Genomic DNA, 13,690 nt, shown 5'->3' with positions numbered 1-13,690 from the left:
TATAGACAGAAAATGCTATACATTTTTAAAACTTTATATGTTTGTACTGAGTGACTGTTGTACACGTAACTTTTTTTATATACTGTATGTGTACTGTAACTTTTTTTTTTTAAATAATTTCTAAGTAGGACCAGAGTTGTTTTTCAAAGAATGTAAAGGTATAAAAGTGATTATTGATTTGTTGATCAAGTTTTCAAGCTTTAAAACAAAAAAATATAGAAATATTAATTTCCTATATATATACCTGTATTGAACACATGTTTAATCACGTCTGCTAAACTACTTTTTAGCAATTAGAAAGATCCGCAACATGTTTGATACTTGACCGATTGTACAGTACTTTGCACTTGCTTCAGCTGTGTGCCCACTCTAGCACTCTTGGGGGCACGTCTTTGCCTTGACCTTGCTTCGCAATGCTAGCAAAGTCTGAGATGTATGCAGTTTCAGTTTCCATAGAAACCAAGCTCTATAAATGTATGTCGAGAAGTGGCAAGGGCTTGCTTTAGACAGTGCTGTGCCAGTCCGATAGTTTGGTAAGGAGAAGAAGAAACAATATTCATTGACAATGACTAAAAGCAATTTAGACAACCTTACACTTGTCTTTCCTAACATAAGATGTAATAAAATAATATTTGCTATGTATCTTAGTTACAATCAGCTTTTAGAGAAAAAAATGTATAATTGCTATGCCATAATATTTTTTACAAATTAAATTCCTTAACAAGGTAACATAACTGGGGTTTAATAAAGTATGATAGAAATGTGTTATAGTTATGTGTGTGTATGCTCCATGTGCAATGATTTATGATGCAGTAGTGTAGGGGTGGCCAACCAATAAGAGGCGAAGAGCCAAAAAAATCTGTTCTGGTAAGACAAAGAGCCGATACCATGCCAAAGTGGGTGTGGCCTAGCTCACAAAGGGCCAAGCCCCATTTTAAGTGGGTTGTGGCCTAGATGGCACAATGCCATGTTTAATTTTTGTGTTCACGCCTTTGGAACGACATTTGTATGATCATGGCCTTGTGCATTTTTATCTCGCTCTCTCTATACACACAGATGTAACATCTATCCAGCCAGCGTGCCATACAGTATCTTTCAGTCTCGGTCTCTTTGCAGCCATGCGTGGGGTCCTGTGGGTGAGGGGGGGGGGGGCGCGTCTGATGGACTCGCAAGGCTGCAAAATTTGCAGCCTTGCAAGTCAATCAGAATAAGGTCCAAGGTGTACACTGACACACACAAAAGGTATGGGCACGCTGACACACACAAAATGTTTTGGCGCATTTACACAAACACACATAAAAATTGTAAGGGCACACACCAGGGGCGGGAAACTGGGCCATTTCCCGGTGGGCTGGTCCAGATTTTCACTGGGCTGGGCTGCTGATCGTGCTGCCAGGGCCGGTCCTATCAGTGCCGGTGCTGGCATCATTCCATATGTGGCAGCCGCCGTCGGCCATGCTTATTTTGGGCTATGGTGCCCTTCTATGTGAGCAGGCTGCGGCTGCTGCTGATGACATCACTCGCGAGTGGACTTCAGCGCAGAGGTGCAGCAGATGGAAGCGGCTGCAGCTGCAGCATGGAACCTGGTCAGTAACCCCCCTCCTGGCAGCAGCATTACCACAACCTCCCCCCCCCGGGCAGTAGCGGCAACATCCAACCCCCCCGCCGACTGATATGCTGCCAGGGGGCGGGATCACATAAGCAGGAGCTGAGACACACGCACTGACTGCCGCTGTCCTAGCACGATAGCGCATGCGCTGACCACTGGTTCTCTCCTTGTGCTCTCACTGCTGTGTCCTGGTGGCGCTGGCCTGGGACAATTTGAACGCCAAGCCGCAGTTTGTGAAGGGAAGAGCCGCATGCGGCTCGCGAGCCACGGTGTTAGGCGCCACTGGTTGTGCCGTCGGGTCCCCATGTGCTCAGCAGCTGACAGCGCTGCGAGCACAGGGACAGAGTCACTTCCTGGTCCTCCGGACGGCTCTGGGCAGAAGCGTCGGGTCATTGCCTATCAACGCCCCGAACTTCCGCCGCCGAGGACGGCAGACAGGAGACACCTTTCTCGGCTGTACCCAGCATCACTTCCGCCAGGGGAGGCTGCGAATTCTAATAAAAGCCAGCTCTGCCCGCAGTCTGATGCCGGTTATAGCGTCCAGACCCAGCCGTGTGCTTGTTCTGTGGTGTGTTCCTGGTTCCAGTGTCCTGTCAGCATTTCCAGCTGTTTGGTGCCTGTGCTGCTGCTGTGGAGAGATCTCATCTGTGGTTTCCTCTTCTTCCCAGATAAGTCAGGGATTCTCCCTGCAGCCTTCTCTTATATTTGTTTATTATACAATCCCTCTGCATTGTTGCGCCCGTACAGTCTATTATACCATCCCTGTGCATTGTTGCGCCCATATTGTTTTGTATACCACCATTGTGCGTAACTACAGTTACACCACGTTTGCACCCAACCTGTGTTTAACTGCCGCTGGTTGTCGTACCCTGATATTTGTTAGCATCTGGCATGGGTCCTCCCACCTGCACCTTCCCAGGGTGGTTCCGGCCTGTCCATGTTTGGTTTTAGTTAGCTTTCCTTTGCGCCCAGTATGCCTCAGTGAACTCATTGTCCCACTTAAAACCTGACTGCAACAGAGTCTGTCCGGACCTAATTCGACCTTACAGCCGGGGCGGTTACAGGAGAAGACTAGCACCGCACGTGTTCATTGATACCAGACTGTGGCAACAGAGATTAGAGGACAGTTCCGGTTCCGCCTCAGTTGGCCCTTACACGCGGGTTGGCCACCCCTGCAGTAGTGTTTCATCACTAATACCATCCTACTGACACCCTTGCAACTTAAAAGGAGATGTATAAAACCATCTAATGAGGACAGGTGAAGATTTTGCCCATAGCAACCAGTTTCTATCATTTTTCTGTTCCAGGGTGTATGGGTTAGAGTGGGCAAATCAAGGTCTTTGCAACTTTGGAAGGAAGGTAAGACACAGGTGTGGAAGGTGTTCCATTACTTTCTCAAAGTGATTTGGGTAAATGACTGGCTGCTGTATCGAATGTCTGATTTTAATGAAAAAAATCAGCTGGATTCAATGCATTCATTGCTAAAGCATTTATCACTTCTGGCTCTATGGAGCAATGTTGAAGAGCAAGACCAGGTAAGACCTTTCTATCCATGAAGTGGAGGGACGTGCTAGAAGCATCCAATGAAATTCTTTCACTGTGAAATCATTGGCCAAAGTACTACCATGGGTGGGTTGTCATTGGAAGAGATAAACGATACAAGTAAGAAGAGATGAGTAGGAGAGAGCTGTAATTGAGATGTGAAAGAAGAGGGCTTTGAGAACATGAGGGAAGAGGGCCCTGTTTTAAGGAGATCACAATATAGAGCATGGATTGGTCCTTGGAATCTATCAACAGTTCATGTTTTTCAGACCACCTGTGGACCACTAGAATGTGTTTAGTTAGAAATAAATGCAGAACGGTGTTTGAAATTGTGAGTCTTTACTAATGTCTTGGGCAGCATGGACGGTGTAATAGTTAGCATTCCTGCCTCACAGCATTGAGGTCATGGGTTCAGTTCCTGCCATGGCTCTAACTGTGCGGAGCCCTCATTTACATACACCACACCCCCTTTTCATATATATATATATATATATATATATATATATATATGTAATGACATAAATCACATACACTTGATAAGATGAAGTCTTGGTCTTTATTTTGTAGTAGGGAAATAGCATACCAGGTAAACAACACAGGCACAGATGGTTACTGCATGGCAGAATACAGGTGTCGCAGTACAGTTCAAACTCCTCACAGTGTTCCAGTGGGTGTGGTACTGTATAACACACCGACAGTCGGGTTTCCAACAGTCATTAGCCCGACGTCGGAATCCCGATTGCCCGGACTCAGACAGTGGGGGATGAGCAACAAAGCCCCTTGTGGTCACAGTGGCTCGCTGTGCTTGCCACCTATTTTAATCTCCCTCTATATGGGTCGTGGACGCCCATGAGGTAGAATACCCACTGCCCGTGTGTCTGGCTTTTAGCAGTTGGGATTCCGATGTCTGGGGTAATGACTGTCGGAATCCTGACTGCCAGTGTGTCCTCCGGCACCCGTTCCAGTGGTCCCTACCATAGCGCACACACCCGGCCTATCACCTAGGCAGCTATTCCACCATCAGGAACACCGACCTTCTGCCCTGGAAACACATATCAGGAAAGCACAACCCTGATCACATCCATTTTCCTGCTGCTCTAAAACCTGGACCGGATCCTCTACATTACCTTCATGTGGAAGTATATACATACATACACATACATACATACATACATACATAAATGAAAACCAGCCAAATGAATAATATAAACCATATAAATTTTAATTGAACACATACTAGATGTATTAGAAATAACACACATACAAAGGAATGAGGGAAACTTTTAACAGTCGACCTGAAATTTACTAGCCCCCCCCCCCCTTCCCAAAAAAAATATTACAGGGTACCGTACTTCCTTTCTTCTGAATGTGTTTTTTCTAACTATCACTATAGACGATGTGTTGACAAAACATCCCCCTTGTATAGCTATCTTTTTGCAGTGATGGAAAAATTGGATCTTTGGCAAAAGTTTAGAGGAGAATATGAAGAGTTCAGCAGCAAGCCTATTAAATTTAAGACAGCATAAGGTTATCCGGGAAGATGTAAAGAAAGGGAGATCGAGATTGGGGATGAGATTGCAGAGGTGAGGTTAATATTAGATGGTTATATAACTGTGTATTATTTGTGTGGAAGTGATACTTATAGTCAAAAAGAGCAGCCAAGATGACTATGTGCATGGAAAGACATAAGAGCAATGTCAAGAATAGAAAACGGAAGGCGGAAGCTGTTCATTTATATCACCAGACAGAAGAAGGCTTTAAAACATAGTTAAGCAGTGAATTGTGGACTTTTAGGTGATCCCAGACCGAAGATAAAATATAATAGATTAATGTACAAGTTGTTAATATGAAGGGTTTTATCATCTCTTCTGTCCTATATTTCACATTTGAATTTTTTTGGAATGAGTTATGTCATTTAGCAAATGGGTCACTTGATCCTTTTATTTCCACTGAAACTCATTATTACCTTTACCTTTGTGTGAGTATATGTATTGCAGAAATACATTTATTTAAATATAATAAACTTATTTTTATTTTGTGATTTTTTTTAATTCATGGGAAGTCAAAATAGAAGGAATTAAGTTAGTTTATAGTTTCGAATACATTCCAGCTTAACATTTCAGTTTAAGACCCCATATATCAGCAATCATAATTTATTTCACAGATTCTGTGATTTTTATTCAATGTTTCAAATATTACCCAATCCGTCTGCCAATACAGATTTGTTTCAGTGATCTGCAGATTTTTTTACACCTAAAGTGTGTTTCTGCAAATCATGAAAGTCTCCGTGCATCATTTCCAATGATATTTTTGTAGTCACGTAGAAATTGTAAATAATGTATAGTACTACTACTACTACTACTACTACTACTACTACTACTACTACTACTACTACTACTACTACTACAACAACAACAACAACGGTACTTGTGTATTATAGTGGCGCCCTCGATGTACATCGCGCAATGTTTTTATTGAATCGCATCGCATGCCATGCACCCGATGGCATGCGATGCGACGCGACACGATTTTTGCCCCCTATGCAATGAAACATTTATAAGCACCCTAAAGGGTGCTACTACTACTACTACTACAAATACTACTACTACAAATACTACTACTACTACTACTACTACTATTACTACTATTACTACTACTACAACTACTACTACTACTACTACAATTACAACTACTACTACTACTACTACTACTACTACTATTACTACTACTACTACTACTACTATTACTACTACTACTACTACTACTACTACTACTACTACTACTACTACTACTACTTACTACTACTACAACAACAACTACTACTACTACTACTACTATTGCTACTGCTACCACTACAACTACTACTACTAATACTACTACTGCTACTACTACTACTAATACTATTACTACTACTACTACTACAACTACTACCACTACTATTTCTACCACTACTAATACTACTACTACTACTACTACTACTACTACTACTATTACTACTACAACTACTACTGCTACTTCTACTACTGCTACTTCTACTACTACTACTACTACTACTACTACTATTACTACTACTACTACTACTACTACTACTATTACTACTACTACTATTACTACTACTACTACTATAGGTTGAGTATCTCTTATCTGAAATGCTCGGGACCACAAGAATTTTGGATAAGGGATTTTTGTGGATTGCAGAATTTTTTTTACATACTTACCTGGTCCCCCACCAGTGCCCCAAATGGTCCCCACACGTCCACGGCGTCCTTTGCGTCCACGATGGCTTTTGGAATCCTCTCCAGCAGCATCTCCACTCCCAGGTGTGCACTGTGAGAATGCGCGGATGCGCTGGTGATGTCACTGCCATGCCCGCGCAATGCATCCTTGAGTCCGAGGATGCTGCTGAAGAGGATACCGATGGCCGCAATGGATGCCGGGGGATTAGGTAAGTATGAGACTCAACCTGTACTACCCCCTGGCCCATTTTTTCTTGAACTCATTAACATTATTCTACTACCAGAATGAACCCATGTGTTAATAAAGTTAAAAAAATAAAATAAAGAAAACACATGTGGGTCTCCCCAAGTATAATTAGCAATGGGCTCTTGGAACAGGCTCTGGTTCAAAAAGTAAAAACTGTTTATGGGTTCACCACATTAATTGAACCAGCAGAAAGCTCTTGGAGACAGCCCTGGATCTAATAATACAGAAGAAAATATATGGAATCCCCCTTATTTTTGGAACCAGCCCTGGGCTCCACTAGCATGGGGTAATACCAAAGCCATGGGACACATTTGATGGAAACACTCCAAAAACACAATTACTTTTTGATCGGAATCGCCAACCCTGATGATAGTTACAAAAGGTGACAGAAACAGATGTTGGGTGGACCCTTAAAAATGTCTTGCAGAGTATCAATTAAGAAGCCTCAACCGTTTTTGCATCATAAACAGCGAGGAGAAAACATGATTCTTTAATCCACATAACCAGTTTCCAATTAATTATTGTCCAATTCCTGAGTAATCTGGAGGTGCTTCACTCTGTTTGTAGAAGATAGCAATATGCCTTCTACTGTTCTGTGCAGCATATCTGTGGGAATAACTCTCCCACCTGTCCGTTCCGCCAAGAATCCAATAGCCACAAACGACCCCGAGCCTTGCACTCAAACCCAGAATTTTGTCTCCTGGTATATTTTAACAACTGCTACCTTGAACAATTCAGAGGTACAGATGTTTTGCTACAGCTTGCATGGCTTCTGTAGGTGTTGACAATCATTCCAGGTTCAAAGTCTGTCAAATTGCGCTGCTCATTATTTCATGAGTGATAGACTTCATTAGTCTCCTCTGCCTTTTCTGTCATACAGATACGGACATCCTATACCTACTGAATAGCTAAGAATTGTATATAAGTCTACTCAGTGTGTGTTCGTAAATATAGATAAAAATATATATACTTTATGTATATATATATATATATATATATATATATATATATATATCACTCTCACGGCGGCACTCATAGGTCGGAATAAATACCAAAACACACTGTATGTATTTTGAACATATACAGTGTGTTTTGGTATTTATTCCGACCTATGAGTGCCGCCGTGAGAGTAAGAGATATGCATACCTGATCTTATATCGGGGAACCATTGGAAGGCACCAGGCAAGATGTACATCAAGCATTAAGGAGTGCCGGCCAGACGATTCGTGTATGTATATATATATATATATATATATATATCTAGAAGTGGGGATGGAAGGAAGCGCTATATAGTGCAGTATTATTTTGGTAAAAATAGGATTTATTCCACGAGAATTAAAACGAGCAAATGATACAGTGCTCGTACCATATCTTTCAATAGTGTGGGCTAAAATACCACATGGTTTATTATAATAAAACCCGGTCAACCCGGTCACCGTCAGTCCCTGATGATGCCTCCTGACAGGGTCCGCTGTGTCACCTTTGTGCCGCCAGCACTTCTCGAGACAGGTCAGCGCTCTCCCCTTGGTTCCACGCAGCAGGACTTGGATTTGGTGTGTGAGTATGCGTCTGGTAGGGCACGCCCAAAAGCGTTTCGTCGATGACTTCGTCAGTGGGCTATATATATATATATATATATATATACATATAGGTAGTAGGAAGGTGCGGCACTCAGTCGGCTTGTAATCCATACGAAATAAACACACAACACACTGGTTGCTTAACAACGTTTCAAATGTATTACATTTGTCATCAGGATAATACATTTGAAACGTTGTTAAGCAACCAGTGTGTTGTGTGTTTATTTCGTATGGATTACAAGCCGACTGAGTGCCGCACCTTCCTACTACCTGTAACTACCTTGTGAAGGCACCGGCCGCAAGCTACTACCTATTTCCAGGAGTGCCTAGCCCACGACTTCTGTATATATATATATATATATATATATATATATATATATATATATATATATATATATATTTCCAATACTCCTATACGCGCTATATGCTATTGTGATTGTTTATAGTGGAATATTACATTCACTAAGTAGATCAAAACAGTAAAAGGCAGCTCAACCACAGTGGTCCCTGAGGGTTGTAGGGACCGATTCCACCAATATCTTCCCCAATAGTGGTTTAGCGCCGATATCATGTGTCAGTCCATTTTCTCCATAATTTAACAATATTCAACGGTAATAAATGAGAGTGATCTTCAAATCAATGTTTTTTATTTTTTGTCTCCAAAGAAATGCCAAACGTCCCAACGCGTTTCGTCTAACAAGACTTCATCAGGGGCGCATTTAACACTCTATAACGCCGGGGCAATGATCCAGGCTCCCGAATTGATGCCCGTAAACAAAATCTTAATTGCATAGAACTTTGTCCTCTCAGGGTAGCTGACAGAATCTATATATAGGCAAACCAATGATCTGGCACTCCACAATAAGCAGTAACTTGCCTGGCTTCTGTTCGGGCGGCTTCCTCCAACAGAAGCCACGCTGAACGGAAGCCGCAGGAGCCAAACTTCTGGTCACGGAGAAGCCGCTGAAGCCGTTGAATACATCGAGTGGCTAGAAGATCTTACCGCTACTGCTTGAAGATAGAAGGCAAAGGTGTGAGTTAGCCAGCCTACCTCCCTCATTATAGTACCAATGGGGCTAGTTATGGCCGGGGGGGGGGACCCCACACCGTTTTTTAAAATTATTATTTTTTTTTCTATTTTTTTTTTTACACTGAAGATTGCACGTATCTGTGCAGGCTTCCGCTAAATATGCCTGGAAAATGAAGTGTATTTTCCAGGCTTATTTTACCGGCAATTAGCTGCCGTGTCCCGCTAATTACCGGCAACTAGCAGCTGTATATTAAATATATATATATATTTACTAAGACGAATATGAATATTTTAGGCATATTTGGCTTAGTAAATTTTCCCCTTATACCTTTTGCTAAGAATACTTCCTTGTTTTCTGTGTACTGTGGAATGGGAATCCTAAGTATGCAAGCTTCTATTTTTTTTTTCCTTTTTCAGTTGAGCAGGATTCCTACTTGTTTGTGAAAAGGTCCTAAGGAATCCAGACTAGAGTTCCATAACATTGTAGCACTGTATTACACAATACATTTCAACAGAGCCGGCTCCAACCAATTTGATGCCCTTGGCAAGATTTTGTCTGGTGCCCCCTACCACCACCACTCTCACAGCACAGTACCTCACCTAACAGATCACAGCTGCAGCCAGCAACACCCATCATCCCTCACCCATAGCATGCCTCATCCACAGAATCAAGAACATTGGCAACCCCACGCCCCTATTTTAAATAGGGACAGTGCACAATAGTACCCTCAATGAATATAATTCCACACAGTAGTGCATCCTTATTCACAATATTCACAATACATCAGTGGTGTCAAACTCATGGCCCTCCAGCTGTTGTGGAACCACACATCCCAGCATGCCCTGCCACAGCTTTAGTAATCCATTATATAAAATCTGTGGAAGGGCATGCTGGGAAGTGTAGTTGCACAACAGCTGGAGGGCCATGAGTTTGACACCACTGCATTATATGATACATAGTGTACCCTTTTTTATGTTAACACCCAGTTGTACCCCCGTACCTTATATACATTAAAATATGTCTCACAGTAGTGTCCCTTATTCACATGTCACACAATAGGCACCGCTATTCACATTACACCACATTCTAGTGCCCTTTATACAAGGGTTAGTTTTAGGGGATATCTGAGCTCCCTGTCTGCTGGCTGCAGCCTTTCAGGGCGGTAGCTGCAGGTCATCATCAAACCAAGCCATGAGAAAGAAAGGAGCTGGTCTGTGGTCCATGATCTTTATACTAATACAATGACAACAGTCAAGGAAGTAAAATGTGATGGACATGATAAAAAAAGATCTAATCTACAAATTGTGTAGAGTCCTATCTGTCTATATATTAATAAAATGCCAATTATAGTGCCCACCAGACACCCATTCTCAGACTTTCTTACATTCACCCAATAATGTACTGTATATGCAACCCCCCTCCTTCCAGACTAGTGCATAATTACCTTAAAGTGTCTAAGACTCCCCCACACTTTCCTACCTTATGATATCTATTGTGTCCCCCACCTAACATTCACCTTCATTCACTTTATAATGTGTATAGTTGTGTTCCCCCCACATTCATCTTATAATAACTAAAGTAAACCCCTCTTCACACACACACACACACACACACACACACACACACACACTCCCAGAAATTCACCTTACATCAGAACACTTACATGGGCTGGTGGTCAGTGGTCACTGCAGGGCTGGCAGCGGTACTTCTATAGTAGCCGGGCATCCAATTTGCATACGTACGGTAACTTAGGAAAATCGCATCGCATGGGCCATTTTAAGGGCAATAAGATGTGATTTTCCTATGTAATTTATTCACTGCTATCTTAGCCCTGGGGGATCGCATCGCACCTCCCGCAAAATCGCATGCGATTTTATAGGGTGTAGGATGCCATTACATTACCTATACAATAATATCATTGTATGACATACAATGAGGTTTTAGGCACCCCCTCACTATCCATGCCACCCCGAAGCATGGTAAACACATAAAATACACACAAATATATTTTCTTACCACATAAAAAACACACAAATATATTTTCTTACCACATAAAATACACACAAATATATTTTATTTGTTCAAAAAGCAAGGTTTAAAAACATGAAACAAAATTTGTGTACTATCTCAGATACTGAATTTGAATGCCAAGTAATCATTGTCTTGCACATATATAGTGCCAGCTACATATCATGTCCTCAGTAGTGCTGTTACAAATGTCCCCAGTGGGTTTTTAGCAAAAAAAAAAGAAAATTAACTTTCTGGAATGTATGGTTTTCGGAATAATTCGGATAACGAATATTCGGATACGGGATACTCTACCTGTAAAACCCTTCCCTATGACATAATCATATATATCGCATACCTCCCAACTGTCCCACTTATCGTGGAAATGTCCCGTTTTTTGGGGATGTTTCTGTGCTCCTCCCGCAGCCGGCAGTGTCCCGCAGCTGGAGCAGTTGGTAGTCCCCCCTGTCGTCCGTGAATAGCATGCGCACAGTCATTGCAGCCAGACAGGCTGGGGGCATAGCCAGCAGCTCACGGAGCTGCTGGACATGCCCCCACAGTGGCGAAAATGGGTCGTGTCGTGGCATTGCGGCAGCACCGTGAGAACAGACCACACCCCCTTTTTGATAGGCCATGCCCACAAAATTTGGCGCGCGCACTGTCCCACATCCATGGAGCTGAATGTTGGGAGGTATAGATATCATGCCATTACCAGTGCTCTGTTTGGACATTATCAGCATCACTCACAACTGAATTGCCCCCTAAGTGTCTTTTAGCAAAAAACAGAATCAACACATTATTGTATCTTTGACACTATCTGCAGATGAGCAAACATAATGGAATTTCCAATAAAAAGTATTAACCTACAATAATATATATTTTTTTGTTTAGAAAACATGTGCGTAGGTTTTTCCATGCTATAAACCTACTAAAAGATATTTATACTAAAGAACAAAAAATGCCCACGCAACATTGTTTCCCAGCCAAACACCTGCCCCCCCCCCCCCCCCCCAATTAAAATAAGAATGTAAATGTGTTGGAAAAGTATTGTAGAACACTTAAATCGGAAATCTGCCAGGCCTGTCCTTCATCAAGATAGGACATAGCTGAAACTGAAAAAAGTGCAAAGCAGAGTCCACCAGAGAAGAATCACCATCAATGTATCAATATCATCATCCTTTACTCCCAATGGCACAACTGATATAGTAGGAAATCATTAAGGATATTGAGATGACTGTCAAGCAGGAAGATCTCAGAGATAGGAAAGAGATGGCAGACAAATGTTCTGATCCCATCCTGTACCTAACAATTCCCAAACTTGAAAAATTGAAGATGCAAAAGATCTGCCTGAAAGAAAATCTAAAAAAATATTGGGGCAGGAATCCACTGTTGCTGAGCTGCTGCCAGGCCTGGTGGTTCTGACAGTGATTGCAGCAGAACCCTCTAACCTATTTTCTTCAGCTGAGAAAGCATTAGGGACATAGCAAAGTCCAGGCAGTGGCTCCTGGGAGGATAGGATTTAAGAGCAACTGTTGGTCATTGGGTCCTTATAAGACAGCAGCAGAAGATCTTCAGCCTAGAAAAGAGCACAAACATCATTAGGGTCTACCTGACCTGTTTCCTCCTTACTGAATGCAATTTTTGTAAACATAATAGTTAGGAGCTTATTGGCCAGTACTTTAATTATCTCTACTTTATTTATTTCAAAGCTTTAAAACAATCTCCCCCTTGTGCACAGTGAAAGATTAAATCTCACGTGGGATAACTACATTTGAGGAAACATGGTGAGAAAGAAATAAGAAATAAATTATACAATGCCATTCCATTTTGACAGTTTTTTTTAGATTATAATAATACAGAGAATAGAAGAATAAATAGAATATTTATAACCTTAGAAATGTAATACTGATGACCCTTAAGGATGGCCAAACATGAAACATTTCATTTTATCATTGTATATTGAGTATATAGGAGTTTTTTTTTTTTTTATAATTCCTTGTGGGGACTTATAACGGTGTATCTAGGTAGGCAAGATTTATTTTTTATTTTTATTGATAACAAAAGACACATAATTAACCACAGTATTTTTGTAAAAAAAAACAACTATGTAGAATCTTTAAAACATCTAAATTAAAAAAAATCTCTAATACAATTTTATATGCCGTACACTAATTTAACATTTAAGCCACAACATTAAAATAACTTCATTGTGAAAGTTTTCTAATTATTGTGATAGAAGAGAATATTGGAAATCGAAAAAATCTCCCAAATACGGAGAGTTTTAATAGACTTAACTATTATAACAGGCCTTCCGTAACTACAAAAAAATTCTATATATATAAGAAATAAAATAAAACAGTCTTTATTTTCTTTTAAAAAAAATTTTCATGGAGAGGCCATAAAACCTATCCAATGTAATATATGACGGTGGAACTGGG

This window comes from Crinia signifera, chromosome 1 (assembly GCF_055691185.1).
Source record: "Crinia signifera chromosome 1, ASM5569118v1, whole genome shotgun sequence".
NCBI classification, from domain to species: Eukaryota; Metazoa; Chordata; class Amphibia; order Anura; family Myobatrachidae; genus Crinia; species Crinia signifera.
This window is presented reverse-complemented; position numbering follows the sequence as displayed.